A 22,398-nucleotide genomic window follows, 5' to 3' on the forward strand; every position below is an offset into this window, starting at 1 on the left:
ACTCTCGCAATACAAAGATTGGCACATCTGATTTAAGATGAAAGGGAGAGACCGATATCAATGCAGAACTTGTATTACTCAAAAAACTGAGTTTTGTGGGTCTGGGGTCATAAATAGTCATCCCTTGGTATCTGTAGGGAAGTGATTCCAGGACCACCCCTTCCATACAAAATCCACAAATGCTTAAGTGCTTATATGAAATAGTATAACATTTGCATGTAACTACGCACATTCTCCTATATACTTTAAATCATCTGTAGCTTACTTATAAAACCTAATACAATGTAAATACTAAACAGTTGTTTTACTGTATTGTTTAGGGAATAATGACAAGTTTAAAAAGTCGATACATGCTCAGTATAGATGCAACCATCCATTTTGTTTTCTGAATATGTTTGATCTGCCGTTGGTTAAATCCACAGATATCAAACCCACGGATAGGGAGGGCCAACTGTATTATTGAAATTTTGCAATAATTCTACAAGAAAATCACACACCTAGCCCATTTTGAAAGGGTCTGGCATAGCTCTCATGATCTGAGCTTAAAACTGAGCCATATTTATTAATAGCAGTGAACTAAATCCTCAAGTTAACTGGGCTGTTCTGACTCCATGAGAATCTCTTAGCTGAGGCTTTAGGAGCCCATCATATCCTATATTCATTATTTTTTAATATATATTTATTTATTTATTTATTTTGAGACGGGATCTCACTCTGTCACCCAGGTTGGAGTGCAGTGGCGCGATCTCGGCTCACTGCAACCTCCACCTCCCAGGTTCAAGCGATCCTTCTGTCTCAGCCTCCGAAGTAGTTGGGGACTACAGGCACATGCCACCACTCCTGGCTAATTTTTGTATTTTTTACTAGAGACAAGGTTTTGCCATGTTTGCCAGGCTGGTCTCGAACTCTTGACCTCAGGTGATCCACCCACCTTGGCTTTCCAAAGTGCTGGGATTACAGGCATGAGCCACCATGCCTGGCCCAGCACCTGTATTCATTCTTTAGACTGGAACCTGCAGAGAATAGGAGCGGAGACATGATCCTTACTTTCTCTGAAGGAGCCACCCTCTGATTGTATCACAAACTGAACACAGGCTTGACAACTAGAGAAGAGCTGCATGAGAATTGCCGGACTCTGAGGGTGAAACAACCATACAAACAGCTTTGTGGGCCAAGCAGTAGGAAAATAATTTATTGACAAGTCGGGACTTGAATTGGAACTTGATGGTGAATAGGACAGAGAAGACAGAGGGACAGAGGGAGTGCAATCCTTGTAGTAAGAATGCCATAGGGAAATAAGTCCCAGAACAGTGCGGGAGAGTGGTGGAAAACAGGACTAAAGGAGAGTTTTGATATGAATAGGATAGGCATGGGGTTGGGGCTCTTTTTTTTATTCTTTTTTTAAAGAAAATGACATTGAAAGCATAATTTATTCAACAAATAGGAATTGAGCACCTACTCTGGGTAACCCATCAAACCAGATAAACAAGTCAAAGTCTTTGCTCTAAGAAAGCTTAAAATTCATCAGAATTTATTTCAGAAGTCTTGTTTTAGAAAGATGTATTTGAGTGGATGTATGTGTATTAAATGAACATTTCAGGAAGGGTTGGGAAAAAAATTTCATCATTATAAATGTAAACCCTGTTAAAGCCTTCATTAAAAATTCTTCAGCTCCATTCTCGGTCCAAATCTACTTAAAACTCAATTGCAGCACTTAACGGCACAAAAATATCTGTCGCTCACAAAATGTCTCCAAAGACTGGCATTTAATTTTGTTCATTTTCAGAGTTTGTGATATGAATTCTGAGGGTGGCTATAATTTCTGGATTTAGATCCTTTTAGCCTGATAGCTCTATTTTAGGGAGTTTAAGATGCTCATTCTTTATACTGGCTATGACCTACCGGGGTCTCTTACCCAAAGCAGATACTAACATCTGTTGTTTTCACTTGGGATGCCTCAGATTGCATGAGCCATATTACTTGTCAAAATTGAACAAGTGACTCACTGTGTTTATCTTTCTGCTAGCTTCCGAAGTCATGTTGCTGATATTGAAATGTCAATTCCTTGACCTTTGGATGCACATGGGAGTCTCAGAGAACATTCCAAGCATTTGAAAGCAAGTTGTAAAAATCTGGTACTGGAAAGAAACATAACTTCAGTTGAAGTCTTTGGGGTTAATGCAGCACTGTATTAAAACAGCACTCTGTGTTCCTCGAGTTTACTTGAGCAAATTTAGAGAGCAGTGTAGGTTAATGTAATTACTCCTTGGAATTGCTGAATTCTTGGTGATAAGTGGCTTGGAAATAAGTATTTTTCTTGGGCTATATATTTTTGTACTCCTTAGGTACATGTACTTGGGATAGTGTCCTGTAATCTGTTATGCAGAACTCTTCCTTCTCAGGAATGCCCAAGACACTGTACAGTATTATTCTAGTAACATCTTGATGAATAGGAAAACATTTTTACATCCCACAAACTTGAACTAATTAAAATGAATATGATTGTGACTGAGTAAAAGGCAAATGCAATTTTAAATAGTAATTAGCAAAATGTGTATTCCAGGGTAAAAATGAATATGGTCAAGGAAATGAGGCATATCAGGTCTTTCCACTCGCCTCACAAATCTTCTATGAATTAATAATCACTGACATTTTTATGAAACAATGTCATTCTCAGCACAAGTCTCCGCTTTCCACATTATGACTGCCTTTATAAAGGCTTACCTCAAAGTGAGAGGAATTAAAAAAGAGTCTTCATAGTACTCTTCAAACAATTGCCAAGGAAGCAGTAGAGGGAAATAAAGGCCCAGCTTCTTCTGCCCTGAAGAATTCTGGCAATTGACATAAAAACAATGAGTACATTGAGAAGAGAATCTAAATGCTATATAATTACAGAGAATTCCAACTAGATGAATTATCAGAGAAGATCCAGTTGGAGAAACAGGGTCTGTGACAGTCATTACCTTTTAAGAGTCTCTCGTTAGATTAAGGTAACACAATCGGAATTTTCTACATCCATTAAGGTCCAATAAAAATACATGAGAATGAACAATGTAAAACTTATTTGTCCATTAGTGTAGTATTACTTTGAAGTAAAAGCAAAAGTTTCTGCTATATTTCTTTTTCTAAAAAGAGTGATAAACTTGCATCCGAAGATTGAAACTCTTAGTAATCAAAGGTTCTCATCAAAGAGGAAATTTTCTTTAAATATGGTTAAAGATTATTTGTTAATCAGAATGAATTATACATTCAACATTTTCTTCAGACTCTCTCTAAATTAGTTTAACCTATTTGGAAAGCCTTTTAGGGCTTTAGTAAGAAAGTGAATTATCGAGATTAAAAACACAGGGACTTCCTTGCAATGACTTTATGGCTCCACATACATGTAAGAGGAGTTCCATCAGTTGCTGTTGTTTAAAAAAAAAAAATTGGAACATCAAAGCAAATAAAGAAAATTTCCTGCCTCTATACTATTGAGGTAGTAATGATAAGAGTAGTAATAGCAAAACGAGTCAATAGTAAGACTTGAAAAGGGTCTTCCAACATCTTTGATGGTATTTTTGAAAATGTTCATAATGTATAGTGCTTTTGTGCGAATTTATAGATACGTTTTTTTCCAAAATACCTTCCACAATTTATTTGATTTTATACTCAGAGAAGACTCTGAGGTATGAAAGTCACATGCCATTGCACAATTTTAACAGATTAATAAACTTAGGCCAAGGGAAATAAAATGACTTGCTTAAGATCATGTATTTAATGGCAATTGGGATTAGACAACTGACTTTCCTGGCTCTGAGTCAGAATCCTTTCTGTAATAACAAACAGGTGTTTTTCTATCATCTACCATCACAGCTGTACATACATCTCCATCTCTGAAGAGGAATGTGTTAGTGGCATCAAGGTGGAAGTCACCTCCATAAGCGTATGTGCATGCATAAATAAATCCTCATGTGCCCAAAGCCTTTCCTTGTAGAAGCCTGATAAGCATTGACTGTTCACTCTAATGTTTGTTTTTGTTTTGTTTTTTTTTTCTTTTTTTTTTTTTGAGATGGAGTTTCACTCTCGTTGCCCAGGCTGGAGTGCAATGGTGCGACCTCTGCTCACCACAACCTCCGCCTCCTAGGTTCAAGCAGTTCTCCTGCTTCAGCCTCCTGAGTAGCTGGATTACAGGCATATGCCACTATGTCTGGCTAATTTTATATTTTTAGTAGAGACAGGGTTTCTCCATGTTGGTCAGGCTGGTCTCGAATTCCCGACTTCAGGTGATCTGCCCACCTCGGCCTCCCAAAGTGCTGGGATTACAGGCGTGAGCCACTGAGCCCAGCTCACTCTTATGTTTTTTTCCTTGAGAACTGTTCCATGGGTCACAGCACCATGATGTCAGATCATATAAGTTAGGTTCTTATGTCAATTACAGCTTTGGGGCTTGTGTTTGATAGGTAACATGAGACTCCATCTTCATTCAAAAGTACCTGAGTGCCTAACTGCTTCCCACCTTCTCAATGTGAATGGCTCAGAGGAAGGGGTCTGCTGTAATATACGCTGATGTTTATAGACAGGCTGGAGAGCTCTTACAATAGGCGCTCTCAACCTAAGGTCATTGGGTGGATGTACTTTGGGGAGTCTATAAAACTACTGAAATTATACCTGGAATCTCCAAGTATGTGCATGTGGTTATTTTTCTGGAGAAAGGATCCATAAACTTATCAGATGCTCAAAGGGATCTGTGACTCAAATAGGTTTAATTAGGAACAACTGCTTTCTGTTTTATTCTTTTGAGCATTTAGCAGAACAAATGCCAAAAATCTGTAGCTTTACGGCAAAATGGAAAATCCTAGGAATGCTGTTAGCAAGTTGTTTTCTAACATGTGAAACCATTATTACTACCTCCTAAGGGATAATATGAGAATGATGTCCATAAGGATTAAGCTGATATAAGATAGACATGTACAAGTGTGCAAATTATGTTAATATAGATATGTTTCATAAAAAAGGCATCTGTTAAGCCAAGTGTCCTGGGATTTTGCTTTCAGCTGAGATTCTAACGCCGCCTTTATATCATAGAATTAAATATGGTTATAAAATAGTCCTCTTTTTTAAAGGTTGAATTTAGATTATTGTGTCTACAAGTCCTCCTCACAAATATGTAAGTTACATGGACAAGAAAAATTTTCTTTTGTAGCAGTATAGGAAAATTTTGAAAACAATGTAGAACATGTAAATAAATTATAGTTAATTGTTAATTATTTTTTCCAGTACACAATGCTAAAAGCTGTATATTATATATGAAATCAATACTGTAAAATGTGTGCGGTGGATAAGACAGTGAATATGCTCAAGAATTGTCCAGAGGAGGGCTGTACTTAAACAGATTGAAAGTGGAGAAATAAATAGAAAATGATAGATAAGTGAAAAGGAACACAGATTTAGGGGAAAGACTGATATTCCCTGTAACACCCACTTTGCAACTAGTTAGTTTCCAATTAGTCTTAGGGGATGTATGCTACATTTTCTATGGAGGAAAAGCTTAAAGTGATGGCATGGCCAAGTATTCCCAGTGCCTGGTTTGATACCTGACACATACTCCATAAATATTTGTTCAATTGAAAAAATGCTCTTTAGGGGGCTACATCACTGTGAGCCACATTCCTTCTAACTGCATTTTGAAAATTATACCATTTCCAGTAAAAAAAAGTGACCTGTACTTGACTCCTCAGTCATGCAAAGGTGAAACCCTGTAGAAGGTCTGGCACGGTGGGCTGGCTTGCACAGTACAGGATCTCTTAAATCATCATTATCTCAAAAATTTATTTGAATGTGTGAAGTTAATATTTTCTCCAACAGACCTTCCCTTATCTGATCATTAAATGATCATACATGACATTTATTGAAAACTCATTCCATGTCAGCCACTGTCCTAAGTATCCTGCATGCAGAATCTCAGGCTCCACTCTAGCTCTTGGAGTCAGGATCCACAGGTTTACCAGATTCCCAGGCCATTCGGATGCATACTGATGTTTGAGAAGCACTGAATTCATTCATTTAATTCTTGCAACAGCCATTTGAGGTGGTGCTATTATTATTTCCATTTTAAAGAGGGAGAAATAAAGGCACTAAGTTGAGTTACATACATAAGGACACTCAGTCAGCAAAGGGTGGAGCCAAGATTCAGACCCAGAGAGGCTGACATGGTATCTGTGATCTTCACTACCTTACTACTTTTCTGTTTGATAGCACTACCACCAGCAGCAACCCCAAATCCATAACAGTTATCATAGTAAAGGGAACAATGACACCTTTGAGCAGGAAGATTAAATGGAATCTGGGGAATTCTGCAAAGAGGAAGTCTGCTGTAGCACAAAGGACACAGGATTTGGAACAAGAGAGATCTGAGTTTTGCCTCTTACTACCAGCGTGATCTTGTACTAGTAATTTATCCTATCGATTAGTTTCCTCATCCATTAAACTGGGCTACAATTTCCCAAGCTGTTGTAAGAATTGATGATAATATATTCAATCTACCTTGAAAACTATCTGGAACTCAGTAAGTGATGATGCTTATCCTTACTGGAAAGTGATCTGCAATTATATGTTTGTCATAAGTAGCTTGAAATATTTATTTGAACATTAGAATAGTTATAAATCATCTTGAGCAAATATTCAAACAAAACTTGTACTTTTTCCCTTGTTATTTGAACTAGAAGAAAAGCTAGTTTTAAAAACTTCACCAGCTTTGGTAATTATTAAAGAGTTAACTTAGTCATTTAGAAGGAGTAGGTTAGGTACAACAAAGGACAAGTCATTTTGCAGGCATAGGTCCACTACAATAAGGTACTGAAGGAGAGAAACTTCTGGAACTCCTTATCAGTCTCAAGATGTATCTGATTCTTAGGCTTTATCTTTATTTCCTAGAGCTCTTTGTGATATCTTTGGGAATAACACTGTAGGCAGACCCAGAATTGTTCTGGGACATCACCAGTATTAGTTCCACATCTGACAAATAGAGGAGAACAGATGCAATTTCCTTGGAACTTTAGAGAGGTAGAAAGAAGAGTAGGCTGTCCTCCCTTTCCTTTTGGTCTCTGATTTCTCACAAAAGATGTTAAACTTATCCACTGAACTTTGGATTTTCAAATTTAGTTATAAACGATTTCCTTATGGGCTGATCATGAGTATAATTGAAACAGTGAGGTAGGGGTTGTACCTAAACTCACAAAACCACTTCTCTTCTGGTGTCTGTGAAGATTCATGGTCAGGCTAGGTATAGGGGAAGAACAGAAAAATAAGCTCTTAGCTACTTAAGGAAAGAGAGCCTTAGCCGTTAATTCAGTTATCAAAGCCCTGGCAGCGTGTTAACGCAATTGGCCTACTCTAAAGCACACAATCTATTTTTCTTTATCTCACAACTGTTTCCTCAGTACTATTAGGTTCTTACACAAAGGTTTTCTGAGAAGTAAAGCAATTATATTAATGTTGTCAATCACTACTGCCAGGCTGATCAATAAAAACAATGTTAACCCTACTAATTAATTGCTAGCAATCACCTAACTAACTTGAAGAAACTATTAGTTGCCCAAAACTGAATAAGGAAATGCTCTAAGTGATGTTTATAATGTGCCATTTGAAAAACAAAAAAATTCAATTCTTCTCTAAAATAGAACCCTTCAGCTCTAAATAAAACAGTAGCCTCTTTCTTCTATTTAGTTTTGGATAGGAGTATATTTTTGTATTGCAATTGCCATGCATGGCTTCTGAAAATAAGTCTGGAATGGTCACTACAGACGTGTGAATTGTATAAAAGTTACTTGAATAATATTGTTCTGTCAGAGTCAGAGATAGCCAACCCCTTCTCAGACCTCATCATGACTGAATTGTCACCTGGGTTACTCTGGTTTGGGGGCTTCTAGTTTAACAATAGCTGAATGGGCTTCTTGCTTGGGATTTTTGGGAAACAAAGGAGTCATTCAAATATTCTTTAAAAACATCAGCAAATTGTATTGAGATCATTGGAAATTTAATTTTAGTGTCTCTAACTCAATTCAATATTTTTCTGCAGATTTAAAATGTCATGAGCTTTTACGCAGGTTGAGGCACTACTTGGGAATAGTGCCTTGGTTTTTTGACTGAAATTATCAGTAGAACTATTTATGCTGAAAGCTAATTTTTCTGGGATTGTAAGGCATCTTAGGTAATCTGAAATTTACATGGTATCTCTAATGCGGTATTTTTAAAAAAAATTAAAATGATTCATGAGTAGTGAGTTAAAAATGCTGATTCCTGAGCTGACCCACTAGAGAGTCTAGTTCAGTAGGTCAGGTGTTGTTAACAAGAATCTGCATTTTCATTAGGCACCCAGGAGATTCCAATGCACAGGGATTGTGGCCCATATTCCGAGAATCATGGCTACAAACTTGAATCCAGAATCCAGTCTCTTCCAGACACTGAGCTTTCTGAACCTTATCAAACCCTAAACTCCTCTGAGCCCTAAGTATCCAGGAGACTGAGGATGACATGGGGGTTGCAGCTCTTTTAGGAGCTTTGAATGCAGGTGGTAGTAGCAGAACAGCCACTTAAACATGGATAACCCCAAAGATAAGTGTTAAATTGGTGACTGCCTGAACAGCAGTCATCTGGCATTTGTGAGTTTAACATTCATGGTTTCAGCAGTGTGCCAATGATCTCATGAGTACTTCAAATATTTGTTTGTTACTATGTGAAGACAGGATACTGAATCCAGGACCTGAGAAGCTAGTGTGTAAGCACCAGTCTCTTAGCTAGGAGGGGAGAAAAGCCCACCAACCAACTTCCACATCTCAAAAACTTTGCTGTTCTCTATTTTCACGAACTCAGTCTTCTACACGGATAAAAATTTGGTTTTTCAGTATCTACAATAAGGTGAGAGTGGCTCATTTTTTCATTTATTTTGTTTTCATGGAATGGTTCTGAAACAAAGGTCAATTCTTTGTATAACCATGCTGTGCAACGGATTTTATGAAGTTCTTCAGATTTGGTCCTTGTGAATTACATTATTTTTATACTGTATTTATTATTTCTACTTTTATATCAGGGCAGCAGAGGAGCACAAAAGTGGCAAAGTGGCTGCTGAGTTAGAATCCTCCTGAGAGGGAACAGAAATTAAAATGGATTGTTGAATCGGGGAAAAGATGGATAGAATTGCTCAACTGTCTTTTAAATATGCACTGCATGATGACAGTGATATTATTAACTGTCAGTGGCAGAAGAGCGAAATTTGAATAATTTTATTTTCCTTTTTCCCCACAAATTAAAGCCACAATACCCCACTAGTTCTCTTTTCAAATTAAAAATTATGAGACTTTGAGCGGGCATTAGGGAGTAGACAGAACAGAGTTACGCTTGCAAGTCAGTTGTATTTCTTTTTTTTTTTTAATTATTTAGGTTTTAGGGTACATGTGCACAATGTGCAGGATTATTACATATGTATCCATGTGCCACGTTGTTTTGCTGCACCCATTAACTTGTCATTTAGCATTAGGTATATCTCCTAATGCTGTCCCTCCCCCCTCCCACCACCCCACAACAGTCCCCGGAGTGTGATGTTCCCCTTCCTGTGTCCATGAGTTCTCATTGTTCAATTCCCACCTATGAGTGAGAACATGTGGTGTTTGGTTTTTTGTCCTTGCGATAGTTTACTGAAAATGATGTTTTCCAGTTTCATCCATGTCCCTACAAAGGACATGAACTCATCATTTTTTATGGCTGCATAGTATTCCATGGTGTATATGTGCCTCATTTTCCTAATCCAGTCTATCGTTGTTGGACATTTGGGTTGGTTCCAAGTCTTTGCTATTGTGAATAGTGCCGCAATAAACATACATGTGCATGTGTCTTTATAGCAGCATGATTTATAGTCCTTTGGATATATACCCAGTAATGGGATGGCTGGGTCAAATGGTATTTCTAGTTCTAGATCCCTGAGGAATCACCACACTGACTTCCACAATGGTTGAACTAGTTTACAGTCCCACCAACAGTGTAAAAGTGTTCCTATTTCTCCACATCCTCTCCAGCACCTGTTGTTCCCTGACTTTTTAATGATGGCCATTCTAACTGGTGTGAGATGGTATCTCATTGTGGTTTTGATTTGCATTTCTCTGATGGCCAGTGATGATGAGCATTTTTTCATGTGTTTTTTGGCTGCATAAATGTCTTCTGTTGAGAAGTGTCTGTTCATGTCCTTCGCCCACTTTTTGATGGGATTGTTTGTTTTTTTCTTGTAAATTTGTTTGAGTTCATTGTAGATTCTGGATATTAGCCCTTTGTCAGATGAGTAGGTTGCAAAAATTTTCTCCCATTCTGTAGGTTGCCTGTTCACTCTGATGGTAGTTTCTTTTGCTGTGCAGAAGCTCTTTAGTTTAATTAGATCCCATTTGTCAATTTTGGCTTTTGTTGCCATTGCTTTTGGTGTTTTAGACATGAAGTCCTTGCCCACACCTATGTCCTCAATGGTATTGCCTAGGTTTTCTTCTAGGGTTTTTATGGTTTTAGGTCTAACATGTAAGTCTTTAATCCATCTCGAATTAATTTTTGTATAAGGTGTAAGGAAGGGATCCAGTTTCAGCTTTCTACATATGGCTAGCCAGTTTTCCCAGCACCATTTATTAAATAGGGAATCCTTTCCCCATTGCTTGTTTTTGTCAGGTTTGTCAAAGATCAGATAGTTGTAGATATGCGGCATTATTTCTGAGGGCTCTGTTCTGTTCCATTGATCTATGTCTCTGTTGTGGTACCAGTACCAGGCTGTTTTGGTTACTGTAGCCTTGTAGTATAGTTGTGTTTCTATGCCCACGATGAAGATACAACCTGTCTATTTCATTCTCATACCATTGGAAATGCTGTGGCCTTTGCCTAGTTTTACCAGAAGCTTCATTTAATAACATTTTTGACTGTCTACTATGTGCAGGGCACTGAATAAGCTACCGAATAGAAGCACTGGCCTTTCTTCAAGGAGTTTACAGTAGGAGAGATAGGCATCTATCTTATATATAAGGTTATATCCTTATAACCTAGGGCAGAAGGCAGAGGTGGTACTAAAAATGTAAAACAACCAGTGGGATAAAGCCAAGAGGCAACTGGGACAAATACAGTACTAAAGATATGGATGCCAGCAGTCAACAGGGATTCTACCTGCACAGTCATATGCCTGCTGGATGTTTGCACCCACAGAAAGTGACAAAGGCTGTGGGAGAGAGACACTGTGAATTCAGAAAAGTTCCTTGTGATTAAAGGGATCAGAGGAAAGTATTTGAGGCTTTGAGGAATGGATGGAGTTTGAATAAATATTAGATGTAGGAAATAGCTGGAAATAAAAAAGGCATGAACTCAGAAAAGTTAGTGAATGTTCAAAGTTCAGCAGTGTTTCAGCTGTTTTCTGTATCAGGGGACATTGTAGATGGGCTGTGGGGTGGAGAGCTCAGGGGAGGACTGTAGGTGGATAGGGAGAAATTCTAGGAGGCTGAAGACCAAGCCAGGACCCGGAGGAAGGAGCGGAGGTGTTGTCTGGACCAAAGGAAAGGTGCAGAGTATGTGAGATACTTCATCTGCTCTTGTCCCTGTAGGCTTTTGGATGGCAGGAGAGAGAGAGAAACCCTGAAAGGAAGACTGAACCACAGGATTTCTGACCCTCTAGGCATGAACTGACCAACAAATCACTGCATTAGAATGAAAAGTAATCAGAAATGACACTATTAAGTTGCTTGCCTGAAGTAGGTTGGGAGCTCGGATCAGAGATCTGACAATTACGGCAACAAAGAAAATCACATTTTCTGCTGACACAAATTTGTGATGGTGAAATTCATACCTGTGTTGCATCTAAAGCATTTAGCTCTTATTAAAAGTTGGATATTATTGGCAGCTGACAGAACAGGAAGATCTTCAAGATGTCTAAATTGAACTTTTCTTTTGCCAGTTAAACTCTTTTCTCTTTATCTGATTCCACTGGAGATAGAAAACAGATCCTTTTCCCACCCTCTGTGTCTTTGATTATTTTTCTTGTTCAGGGCGATTCTTTTATTCCCCCTCTAGCTTCCTATTTGTCAAACCTTAATCCATTTCAGTTTCTGTACACTGGATGATGTTCCAACTGAACTATAAAAGTATGCCAAGACAATGTTGAAAAAAATAAAGATGGCATTTTAGAGGATGTATACTCTGTTCACCTAGTATACATTGTATTTTTATTTACTAAAAGTGAAAAACAAATTGCAAGAGATCATAGCTTTTAGACCTCAGAGTCAATCTTGATCCATCTCATATTTATGAGCAATGTATATGACTTTTTATGGCCTTTATGATGGAAAATATTATGCCTTCTAGTCTGAGTTGGCACTTACTTGAACTACCAATCTAAATGTTGACTTCTGATTTGAATGGGCCCTTATGCATTCCAGGCCTCTGAGGCCTTGGTAAATTAGTAAGTGTTTCTTCCATGGCAGAAGTCTTGCAATTTGGGAAAGTTGTATGAAAATGCAACTCAAGTGTTCCCGTAATGTGGAATGATTTTATATTTAGTTTCTTTCAACAGATCACGAAGCAATCCAACCCCAGTCCCATGATTTCTGACTGGTAATGGCCAAGAAAGAGTGAGGGAAAATATTGTTCCTTTTGTTTGGGGACAGAGAATATTTATTTGATCTGTTGGTACCTTGAGGTTAGATCATTTTCCAGCTACTCCATTTCATGCTGTGCTCATTTCCTGAAGCATGCTTCCTATAAAGGGGCACAGTGATTAATCCTAGTCCTGGGAGAGGCAAGCCCATGGTTCTGATGGAGCAAACAATGGGGAATACTTTCTCTTTCATTCATACACTCTTTGAGCAACCAGGAATCCGCACATTTCACCCGGGAAACACTCTTGAAAGCGAGGGAAAGAATTCAGAGTTCATTCTTCTCAGCACCTTCATGGTCCAGTTGCAATGTTGAGCCTCAAAGCACGATCTCTTGAAATCAAGCTAGATTTCCCCGCTATTTATTTATAAGCAAGAAAAGCTGACACTCTGTGTTCTGGGTCTGTCATAGTGTGTGGCTCATTTTCTGTGTTGAGGATTAAAGCATTGGTTCTTGCAAATGAAATATACTGTGATCCCTGCTGATCAGAAATTCTGCAGGTGGTTACACGGCTGAATGTAATATTACCTGTTGTTGGGAGTACTTTGTTAAGAACCTCAGGGGAGAGATAAGAGGAGAAAACAGAAGGTGACCAGCATTTAATAGGTTATGGTCATTACCTTCATAGCCTTTGTTTATTTTGCTGAATTCCCCTCATAATTTCCAGAGTGAGCTGCATCTTCGTTTCGCTATCTATTATTACACACACCACCATGGCACCCCTGGTGCTTGGAAAGTGCCCTAGATACTGGGAGCAGTGAATTCTTGAGAATGTGAATCCATCCTGAGGCTTGGTGTATGAATTAGAGTAAACGCCCTTTTGAACAAGGTACTTGACTTTGTTTTGCAGAAACATAGCTTTTGTTGCCTTTTAAATATCCTTTAATTCTCTCAGGGTGTGAAATCCTCTATTAATTTGCCTAGTTGCTGTTAATCAAATCCCCTATATCCAGGTAGGATGTGTACCTCAAACACTGCTGGAGAATTTCCAAAATATGGTTGAATGTATATCAAAATTTTCCATTCTTGAAGATTGCTTAGAGCAATCGAAACATACATTTTAACAGATAAAAGGAGTGATTATGAGTTATTTAAATTGCCAGTTTCAACAACATTTAACTTATGTATTCAATATGGTATTATAGTTCTATAATACTATATATAGTACATATATTATTTATTTTGTTTTATAATAGCAGCACATGATCACTTAGGATAAATTGGAAGAGAAAGAAACAGAAGTTATTTTGATGTAGTTTCACACTCAGTGATAAAAACTGTTTATATTTAAATATATTTCCCAATATTGGTATATTTGTATAACTTGCTTCCTCACATATTTGTAATGTTTCTCCCATGTTACTAAATATTTTTAAGCATGTGCTTTTGTGACTAAATGACATTCTATTAAACAAAATTGCCATAATTTCTTTAATGCTTTGTTATTACTCATTTAGCTATTTCTCATGTTTTGCTATTACAGTCACATTGTGGTGAGTGTTTTTGTGCATATTTGATTATTCCTTTAGAAATTCGAATTAGAAAAATTCCTGAGGGTTAAATTATTGCATTAAAATATTAACATTTTAAAACCATATACACTGTCAAATTGCCCTTCGTAATTTGCCCTGAAAATTTACAGTTTCTTCAACAGTGATTAAAACATGTGTTTTTTTTTAACCAGGATAAATCAGCTCTTCTAATAAAGAGAGTTTTTGATTTAAATAAAAGGTGTTTAAGATGTTAAAGAAAGGAGTTAATAATTTCAGAGGCTGTGATAGGTGGCACTGAGATGATAAAACAGAAAACCATGTATAGTCCATTTCCAATTCCTTCCCCTTCAGTAATTTCTCTCAGTATGAGCTGCAACACCAACAAAAGTTGTTTTTATTGCTTGCTTGCTTTCTTTCTTTTTCTTTCTTTCTTTCGTTCTCTCTTTCTTTCTTTCTTTCTTTCTTTCTTTCTTTCTTTCTTTCTTTCTTCTTTCTTTCTCTTTCTCTTCTCTTTCGTTTGTTCTTTCTTTCTTCTTTCTTTCTTTCTCTTTCTCTCTCTTTCTTCTCTTTCACTCGTTTGTTCTTTCTTTCTTTATTTCTTTCTTTCTTTCCTTTTCTTCTTTAGTTTTTGGCATTTGTTTGTTTTGTACTTTAGAGGAAGAATAATTCCTAATACTCTCAGTAAACTTATATTAGTTTCTCAGATCAATAAAGTGTCACAGAAACTGTGATCAGTGTGATTTCTGAAGGACAGTGGATCAACACATGGGCATTCAACAGCTCCTCTTCCACAGAACTCATTTTACACTCTGTTCAAATGTCTCCAGCAAGACTTAAAGGACTCCCAAACTATAGAAAGATCCTAATAAAAGCCCCAATCAGAGACTACAAGAGACTCTGCCTTATTCTTTCATCTATTGTCACACCCTGTCAGGCTTTCATTAAATTTCAGTCACAATAAGCCCTATATAATTCTTACACATCCTTCTCCTGTCCCTGCTTCTAAGCCTTGGCCATGATGTGTTCTTTCCTAGTTCATCTTTTCTCAAACCAGTCTCTGTGACTCCAAAGCTGTGCTTAAAAGTTTGTTTCCTTACAAAGTGTTCTGAATGTAATTTGCTCATTTTAGTCCCTTCTTTCTTTAGGGTTTGTTATAAAAATTTTTATGTTTAAAAATCACAGGGGCAAAAATTCATATGATTAAATTCTCACTGTATTGCAAAGCTCCTGTTTTTATTATTTTATTCTTCTGCCTTAATTTCCTATCCCCAATCCTATTTTTTGCTTGCTCTTTGGAAACCATTCTTATTTATTTAATAAAGGGCCTTTGACAGGTATGTGTACCTTTGAAAAATATACAGTGTTAGGATGGGGATATATACCTGACATTGTACAATGGCTTTCATACTCTTTATTGCTTTTCAAAATCAACATTTAGTTATGAAGATCTATTCATAATGCTATATGAATATCTAATGAATTAGTTCTGACTGCTGCATTGTATTCTATTGCTGGCAGATACCATATTTTAGTATCATATTAGATACCATATTTAGTATCAGTGTTCATTTTTTTTGTAAGCCTCTCTTGAGCTGCCCCACCTTTACTATTACAAACAGTGCTGCAATCAGTATTTTTATACTTATTTCCTTGTGGACATGTGGGGGAGTTTCTCTCAAGTATATATGAAGAAATGGGGTGGTTAAGTCATAAGAAATTATGATAAATGGAAAAATCACTCCAATTATTCACTCTTCCCTGTGTCCACACCCTTTTTCAAGTAACTTGAAAGTTCTGCTTACTTAAAGTGGGGTGTGCTTCCCATCACATAACTTGCTTTGCCAATAGAGTGTAGGCAGAAGAAACAGTGTGCCAGTTCCAAGCCTAGGTTTGAAGACCCTTCCCATGTTTCCACTTGCCCTTTTGTGCCCTTGCCATTGCCATGATGAGAACATGCTCCAGCTGGCCTGCTAGTCAAGAAGGATGAGAAACATCTGGGGAAGACATCAACTCAACCAATAGTGAGGAGCCCAGACTAGACAAACCTGCAGCTTGATGCAGTCTCCAAGCCCTGTCCAGCCTTAATGAGCTGACTGGCAGCAGCAGATTAAAAAGAGCCTGATGGAGATCAGCAAACTGCTCCCACAGACACACAGTGGCATGAGGAATAAGTGTCTACTGTTGTAGGCCCCTGGGGTTCTGTAGTGAATTACAATGCAGCCATGGCTGATTGATAGAGATAAGCACACCTGGACCGCTTTCCAGAATGGCTGTGCTAGTTTATCCTTCCAGTAGGTCTGGACAAGGGCTCTTTCTTCTTCTTATCCTTGTCTACAGCATTGGTCATATTATCACATTTTCTAAGTTTTCTTAATGTGATGTCGTAGCTTATTTCATTTTGAATTTCTTACAAAAAAATCTCTTCATGCCGGGCATGGTGGCTCACGCCTGTAATCCCAGCACCTTGGGAGGCCAAGGCGGGCGGATCATGAGGTCAGGAGATCGAGACCATCCTGGCTAACATGGTGAAACCCTGTCTCTACTAAAAATATAAAAATTAGCTGGGCATGGTGGTGGGCGCCTGTGGTCCCAGCTACTCAGGAGGCTGAGGCAGGAGAACGATGTGAACCCGGGAGGTGGAGGTTGCAGTGAACTGAGATCGCACCACTGTACTCCAGCCTGGGTGACAGAGCTAGACTCCCTCTCAAAAAAGAAAAGAAAAAGATCTCTTCATATATGTGTTAACCATCTGGATTTCCCCTACTTTCAAAGGCCTATTTATGTCCTTTGTATATACTTTTTTCTTTAGATTGTTTGTGTTTTATTAGATTTGCAGGACTTCCTTAAATATTCTAGATATGAAATCCTTGAAAGTTTTAGGCATTGCAGATATCTTTTGTTAGTCTGTCACTTGTCTGTCCACATTATCTAAGGATGTCCATGTACTATTTAATTAATTTTGATATAATTCAACTTATCAATTCTCAGCCTTCATACGTTTGTGTTTTTTTAATTTAATCTTTTAAAAGCAATGATTCTCTAAACAAAGATTTCAAAGGTTTTATTCTATTAGCTTTTAACCTATATTTTTTCTTTTAGCTTTCTCTTTTCATGCTTACAATTTTAGTACATTTAGAGTTTACTTTTAAATATGTTGTATAACTTTTCATTGGTGTTTGTAAATACAATTTCTCTAAAAATTATGACTCTAAGATAATATAGCTAATTAAAAAACCAATATATCAGGTATAAACACTCAACTCAGCACATTTGTCTCTAAAGTTGTCATGTTGGGGTACCTGTTATATCTACAAATGTTTAAAACGCCTTTGGAACTGCTCCTTCAGAATTTCCTTCAGTGATTACATAACTTCTTTGAGGATATGCTTAATTGTGAAAAATTGAATCTGGATTTTGAAAATCACTCCAAATAAAGTGGTTATTAAGGTCAGGAATATTAATTTCAATGAGAAAATGCAGTTCATTTACCTGTTTATGTAAAGTTGTGTGTGTGTGTGTGTGTGTGTGTGTGTTACTTTTGTTACTACTTTCTATAGATGTAATGTATCAAATATTGAAGAACATGGGCCTGGACTTAAGAATGACTGGTTCAAATACTAGTTCCAAGTGGCCTAGATCAATTCTATATACCTCAATTTCTGCACAATAAACAAATGTGAGTATGAACTCATTCAATAGAATTATTGTGAGGATGGCGTGAGTTAGTAGTGCCTGGTGTGGAGTGAGCATTCATCATAATCATTACCTGAGTCATCCCATATTATCTAAGAGCCTTGCGTCTATGAGAGAAGGCCATTTCCTTAGTCCCACTTGTTTGATGATTTTCTTTTTCACGATTGTTGCTGGCAGCTGGATCCATCTTTCCTTACAACACACTGTAGTGAGCCTGGGGAAATAGCATTTTTCTGTATACTTGTCTTCTGTTCTCCCTTGGATTTTAATTCTTTCTTCATCATACACCTGCCAATCAGAAAACCAAATTACTTACACACAGTATAATAACTCCATGCCTATTTATTTCATATACTTTTGAGGCAAACAAGTAATTATTTCTCTTTCTTTCAGACTTAAGAGTTTATTCTCAGCTTGCTGCCCTCAGCATTCTCACAAGTAGGTAAACGCAGTAAATTTTTCTGTGATAGTTAGTAACCATCAGCTTCCATTAGTATGTGTTTAAAATGTGCAGCAGTTGCAGCAGACTCCTATTTTTAAAATTTTGTTAGCTCCTAAAGGAATAAATTATAGCTTAAATCCAATATACAACTTATAGGCCCTAGCATGCCACTAGGCAGGATTTTTGACCTTCAACAAAAATAAAACATTCCCTCAAATTCAGGATATTGTGTCAGAATTAATGACTTAAATAGACATCTTATATTACTAAATTACAGGCAACAGTAACTACCCCACTGACTCCTACTTATCAGAAATAGAATCCTTTTGCATATTTTCTGTGGCTTAAATTTTCACCCTTCTTAATTACCTGCTTTTTCACTGCTGGCAGGCTTGTAGGGACAATTAAGTGCTAAGAGAATTATGAATGTTAAATTGGAGAAACAACTTGAGGCTAAAGAAAGAGGGGATTAAAAATTACTCTTTTGATGGAATATTTCTCCGTTTTATATGTCAAAAATAGAAGAAAAGAGGAGAGGACAACAGAGTAGAGGAATAAAAAAATCAAAAACAGGTTGACAAAACCAAGTTTTCATGACATGTTTGGTTAGGACTAGCATTATAATCTGAGACAACACTATGTAAATCATTCATTCCAATAATAAACCATGGGAGTATGACCACTGGCCTTATTCCCATCGGATCTATGTTGTAATTGTTATAGATGAAGGTGGTCAAGGTAGACTGAGACTCTGGCTAGATTACTAGAGGAGGTAGGGGAGGCAGTCTGGGGTGTGAATGAAGATGGAAGCAAGCTGACATCTGAGAAAGTGAAGATGCTCTTCTGGCATTTTTGAGGTACTCAGATGAAGGAGCAGGGCTGAAGGGCAGCAAAGGCATATGGGTGATAAAAAGTTTGGGGTGGAAGAAAAACAACTGCCTCAAGCTCTTTGCAATCATCCTTCTACATAATCAAAATTAAGGATGACCATTTACCAAAAAAGAAGAAAGTTGGTATAAAAGTCATGATACTGAGTTCATTTTTATTGCATACAAGAAATAAGATGACAGGTTCAGAATGCAATGATGTATCAACAGGATCTGGACCCAGCAGTTTTGTTGAGTATTGGCAGTGATAAATGATTCAAGACTAATGCCATCGAAGTAAATAGCTTCTGTTTCCATCACTGACTTTGTACATACTCAGGTGGCTGTGTTAAAGAGAATTAAACACACAGCACCATATGGGAAGAATTATCTTGAGTTTTCCTTATGACTGACAGTAAGATAACACATTTTAACATGCAGGTTATGTTCAGACCAGTAAAGATTAGAGTCATGAAGATTTTCTTTTATATATGTGTCCTTATTTTAGAGTATGATGTTATAGCATTAAGTTAAATATAGCCACTACCCAGCAATACTTCAATCTACCATCTTCCTAATACATACATTGGCTTAATCTCTTCCTGAAGATTACATCTATCTCAGGAATAAGCACCAATATTTATGATGCTGTTTATTTGCTGTAAATCATTCAGCTCCTTAATAAAGCTCATCTGTATTCAATTCAGCCTATAGGAGTCATACCACATTGTCAGCCAGAATCTTAATATTTCAAGATATAATCTGATATAGATCAGAAGGCACTATGAGGGCAATTCAACAATTTACAGTTTCCTATTTATTCAGTACAGGTGCATTGTAATAAGTGTAGCTAATGCCTCATGATGTTATTTTCTTAGATAAGAAATTGTTGGAATCAATCAGTTATAAATCTTTAAGTCTGATTAGTTGTATATAAAATCAGGGTAATTCTGTAATATGAACAAAATTACCAGATTTTTGACCATGTAGTAATATATTTAACATTCATGGTAGAACTATATATCCTGAGCCTTTTTCAAGACGTTTTGTCTTTGTAGAAAAAGGTAGGAAGGAAGAAAGGAAAAAGATGAGGGAGAGAGGAAAGAAGATAGGAATGAAGGCAGGAAAAAAGAAAGGAAGGAAGGAAGGAAGGAAGGAAGGAAGGAAGGAAACAATTGAATTAAATTCACCCTTCTTTCCCTACCAGCCGGGAGAAAAGGAGAAAGGAGTTAAACCTCAAGGGTCAAAAAGGTAGACTGAGGTCTGAGTAAGGCTAATATTACTAGGTAGCTGGTATCAGCTAAAAGCAACAAGTTTTCTCTCCTCTCTCCCACCCCATTACTTTCTTCTTGCCTGGGTCAGCCTATAAGACTCAGCACAAAACTCAGATTGGCTGCTTTGATGTGCTAAAGCAAAGACTGGTCCGCACTGAATATATATATGCTTATGTACTTGAGTCTAGCTGCAATATCTGCAGTGTGATTACTCTGTTTTGGAAGTCTTATAGTCACAATTATATACATGCATATGTGCTAAATCCTTCCTTCCTTCCTTCCTTTCTTCCTTCCTTCCTTCCTTCCTTCCTTCCTTCCTTCTTCCTTCCTTCCTTCCTCCTCCCTCTCTCCCTCCCTCCCTCTCTTTCTCCTTCCCTCTCTCCCTCTCTCAAACAGTAATTAAATATCTATTGTATTTCAGGCAGATCCATGACCTCTGGGAGCACACAGTCTAGGAGGAACAGAAGCATGGGAACAAATAATTAAAGAATAATGCAATAGTATAGTGAGCTATATTGACTGAATGGTTGAATATGTTTGATGATCTCCACAAACTTTAGCCTATTTGAGAGGCTGTTAGGTCTCAATTCAAGCATCTTAGAAACACTACTAGTGACCTCAGGATACTGATGCCATACAGAATTAGAATAAAGAAATTTATTGCCATCACGACTGTTTCCTATATTGACACTCTTCAATTGCTACTCCAATTAGTGGATTGTAGAATAAATAATCGTTAAATGATATTTAAAACCTTGTATCTTATTACTAATGCACCCTGGAAACTATGATTAAATTGTGTTGGAAGTGAAACTAGAATCTTCAGGACTAGGATGCTGTAATCATCATTTTAGTGTTTATTACATTTATGTTATTAATGAATCAGAGATATGACAAAAATCTCCAATTTATCAGAAAAAAATCATTAAAAATTGCAACTTTGAAGTTTCCAAGACCTATTCCCAATCTAAACAGGAAAGAAATGAGAGAACACAGTGTTTCTGAACAGTTTGTAATGGGAAATCTGTATAAAAGTATTTACATAACCAAGGGAAGCGCCTAGAGAAAGGAGGAATTTGCAGGTAAATTAATGCAATGGATTCACAGAAAAAAAAGGGGGGGCTTTTGTAAGGCCCAAAGGTGCACTTTACAATGAATAATTCCATCAAAATTATGCGTGCAAATTAGATCAATTAAAGTGGAAGATGCTCAGTCACATACTGGTCTAAGAGTTAACAGTTCTGAGAATAGAACTAAAACCAATTCCAATTGAAATTGTCGAGAACATCCCAGGTGGAAAACAAAATAATTCCTAAAGGAACAAGAGTAAGTAAAAGCGTTATTTATTTTCTGTCTTTTTGTTTTTTTGACGGTTAACATTAGAAAAAAATTATACATATTTTGTCTGGCTATTTGTACATTTCTATTCTCCCTGAACAACAAAAATAACAACAAAAAACACACAAAAGAAAGGCACAAACCTTTTCTAAGGAATACAAAAAGGCCAACCAAAAGTAGGTCCAAAGTGGTGAGCCTAGTTTTATCAAAAATTAGAGATGACTATTTATTCACCTGCTTTTTGTTAGACTTTTTCTATACTCACTGAAATCAAATACTTCTTGTTAACTAAGGACTTATAAAAGAGAAATGTGAAAACTAAACATGTTATTTTAAGAAAAAGCACATAGATAAGGTGAATTGGTTTGCATAGCAAACTGTTTATTGCTCAGATGTCTGTGGCATCGAGAGCATTCTTCTAGTTTCAGCTGGACTCCTGTATTTCTGGTCAGCTGTAGGTCGAGTAGCAGCTCTAGCAAAATCGGGCACCAGCCCGCTTGGAGACTGGGGTGCTTCAGCTCTCCTCCACATTGTCCTTCACTGTGCAGCAGACTAGCCTAGGCTTGTTCTTAATGGCAAATGCAGTGGGTTGAGACAGTGGAGGTAAGTGAGCTCTCTTAAAAACCTAGGTTTGGAACTGGTGT

At 37.2% G+C, this 22,398-nt stretch overlaps 1 long non-coding RNA gene across 1 annotated transcript; it reads left to right on the plus strand.

The window, feature by feature from the left end:
- Nucleotides 1–2,046: 2,046 nt before the first annotated feature.
- Nucleotides 2,047–20,892, plus strand: LOC131382865 (uncharacterized). Its single transcript, XR_009212452.1, has 3 exons — nt 2,047–2,135; nt 18,228–18,272; nt 20,838–20,892. It is a non-coding gene; the product is annotated as an uncharacterized LOC131382865 (long non-coding RNA).
- Nucleotides 20,893–22,398: the final 1,506 nt, after the last annotated feature.

Source organism: Hylobates moloch, unplaced genomic scaffold (assembly GCF_009828535.3).
Source record: "Hylobates moloch isolate HMO894 unplaced genomic scaffold, HMol_V3 SCAFFOLD_1, whole genome shotgun sequence".
Lineage (NCBI taxonomy): Eukaryota > Metazoa > Chordata > Mammalia > Primates > Hylobatidae > Hylobates > Hylobates moloch.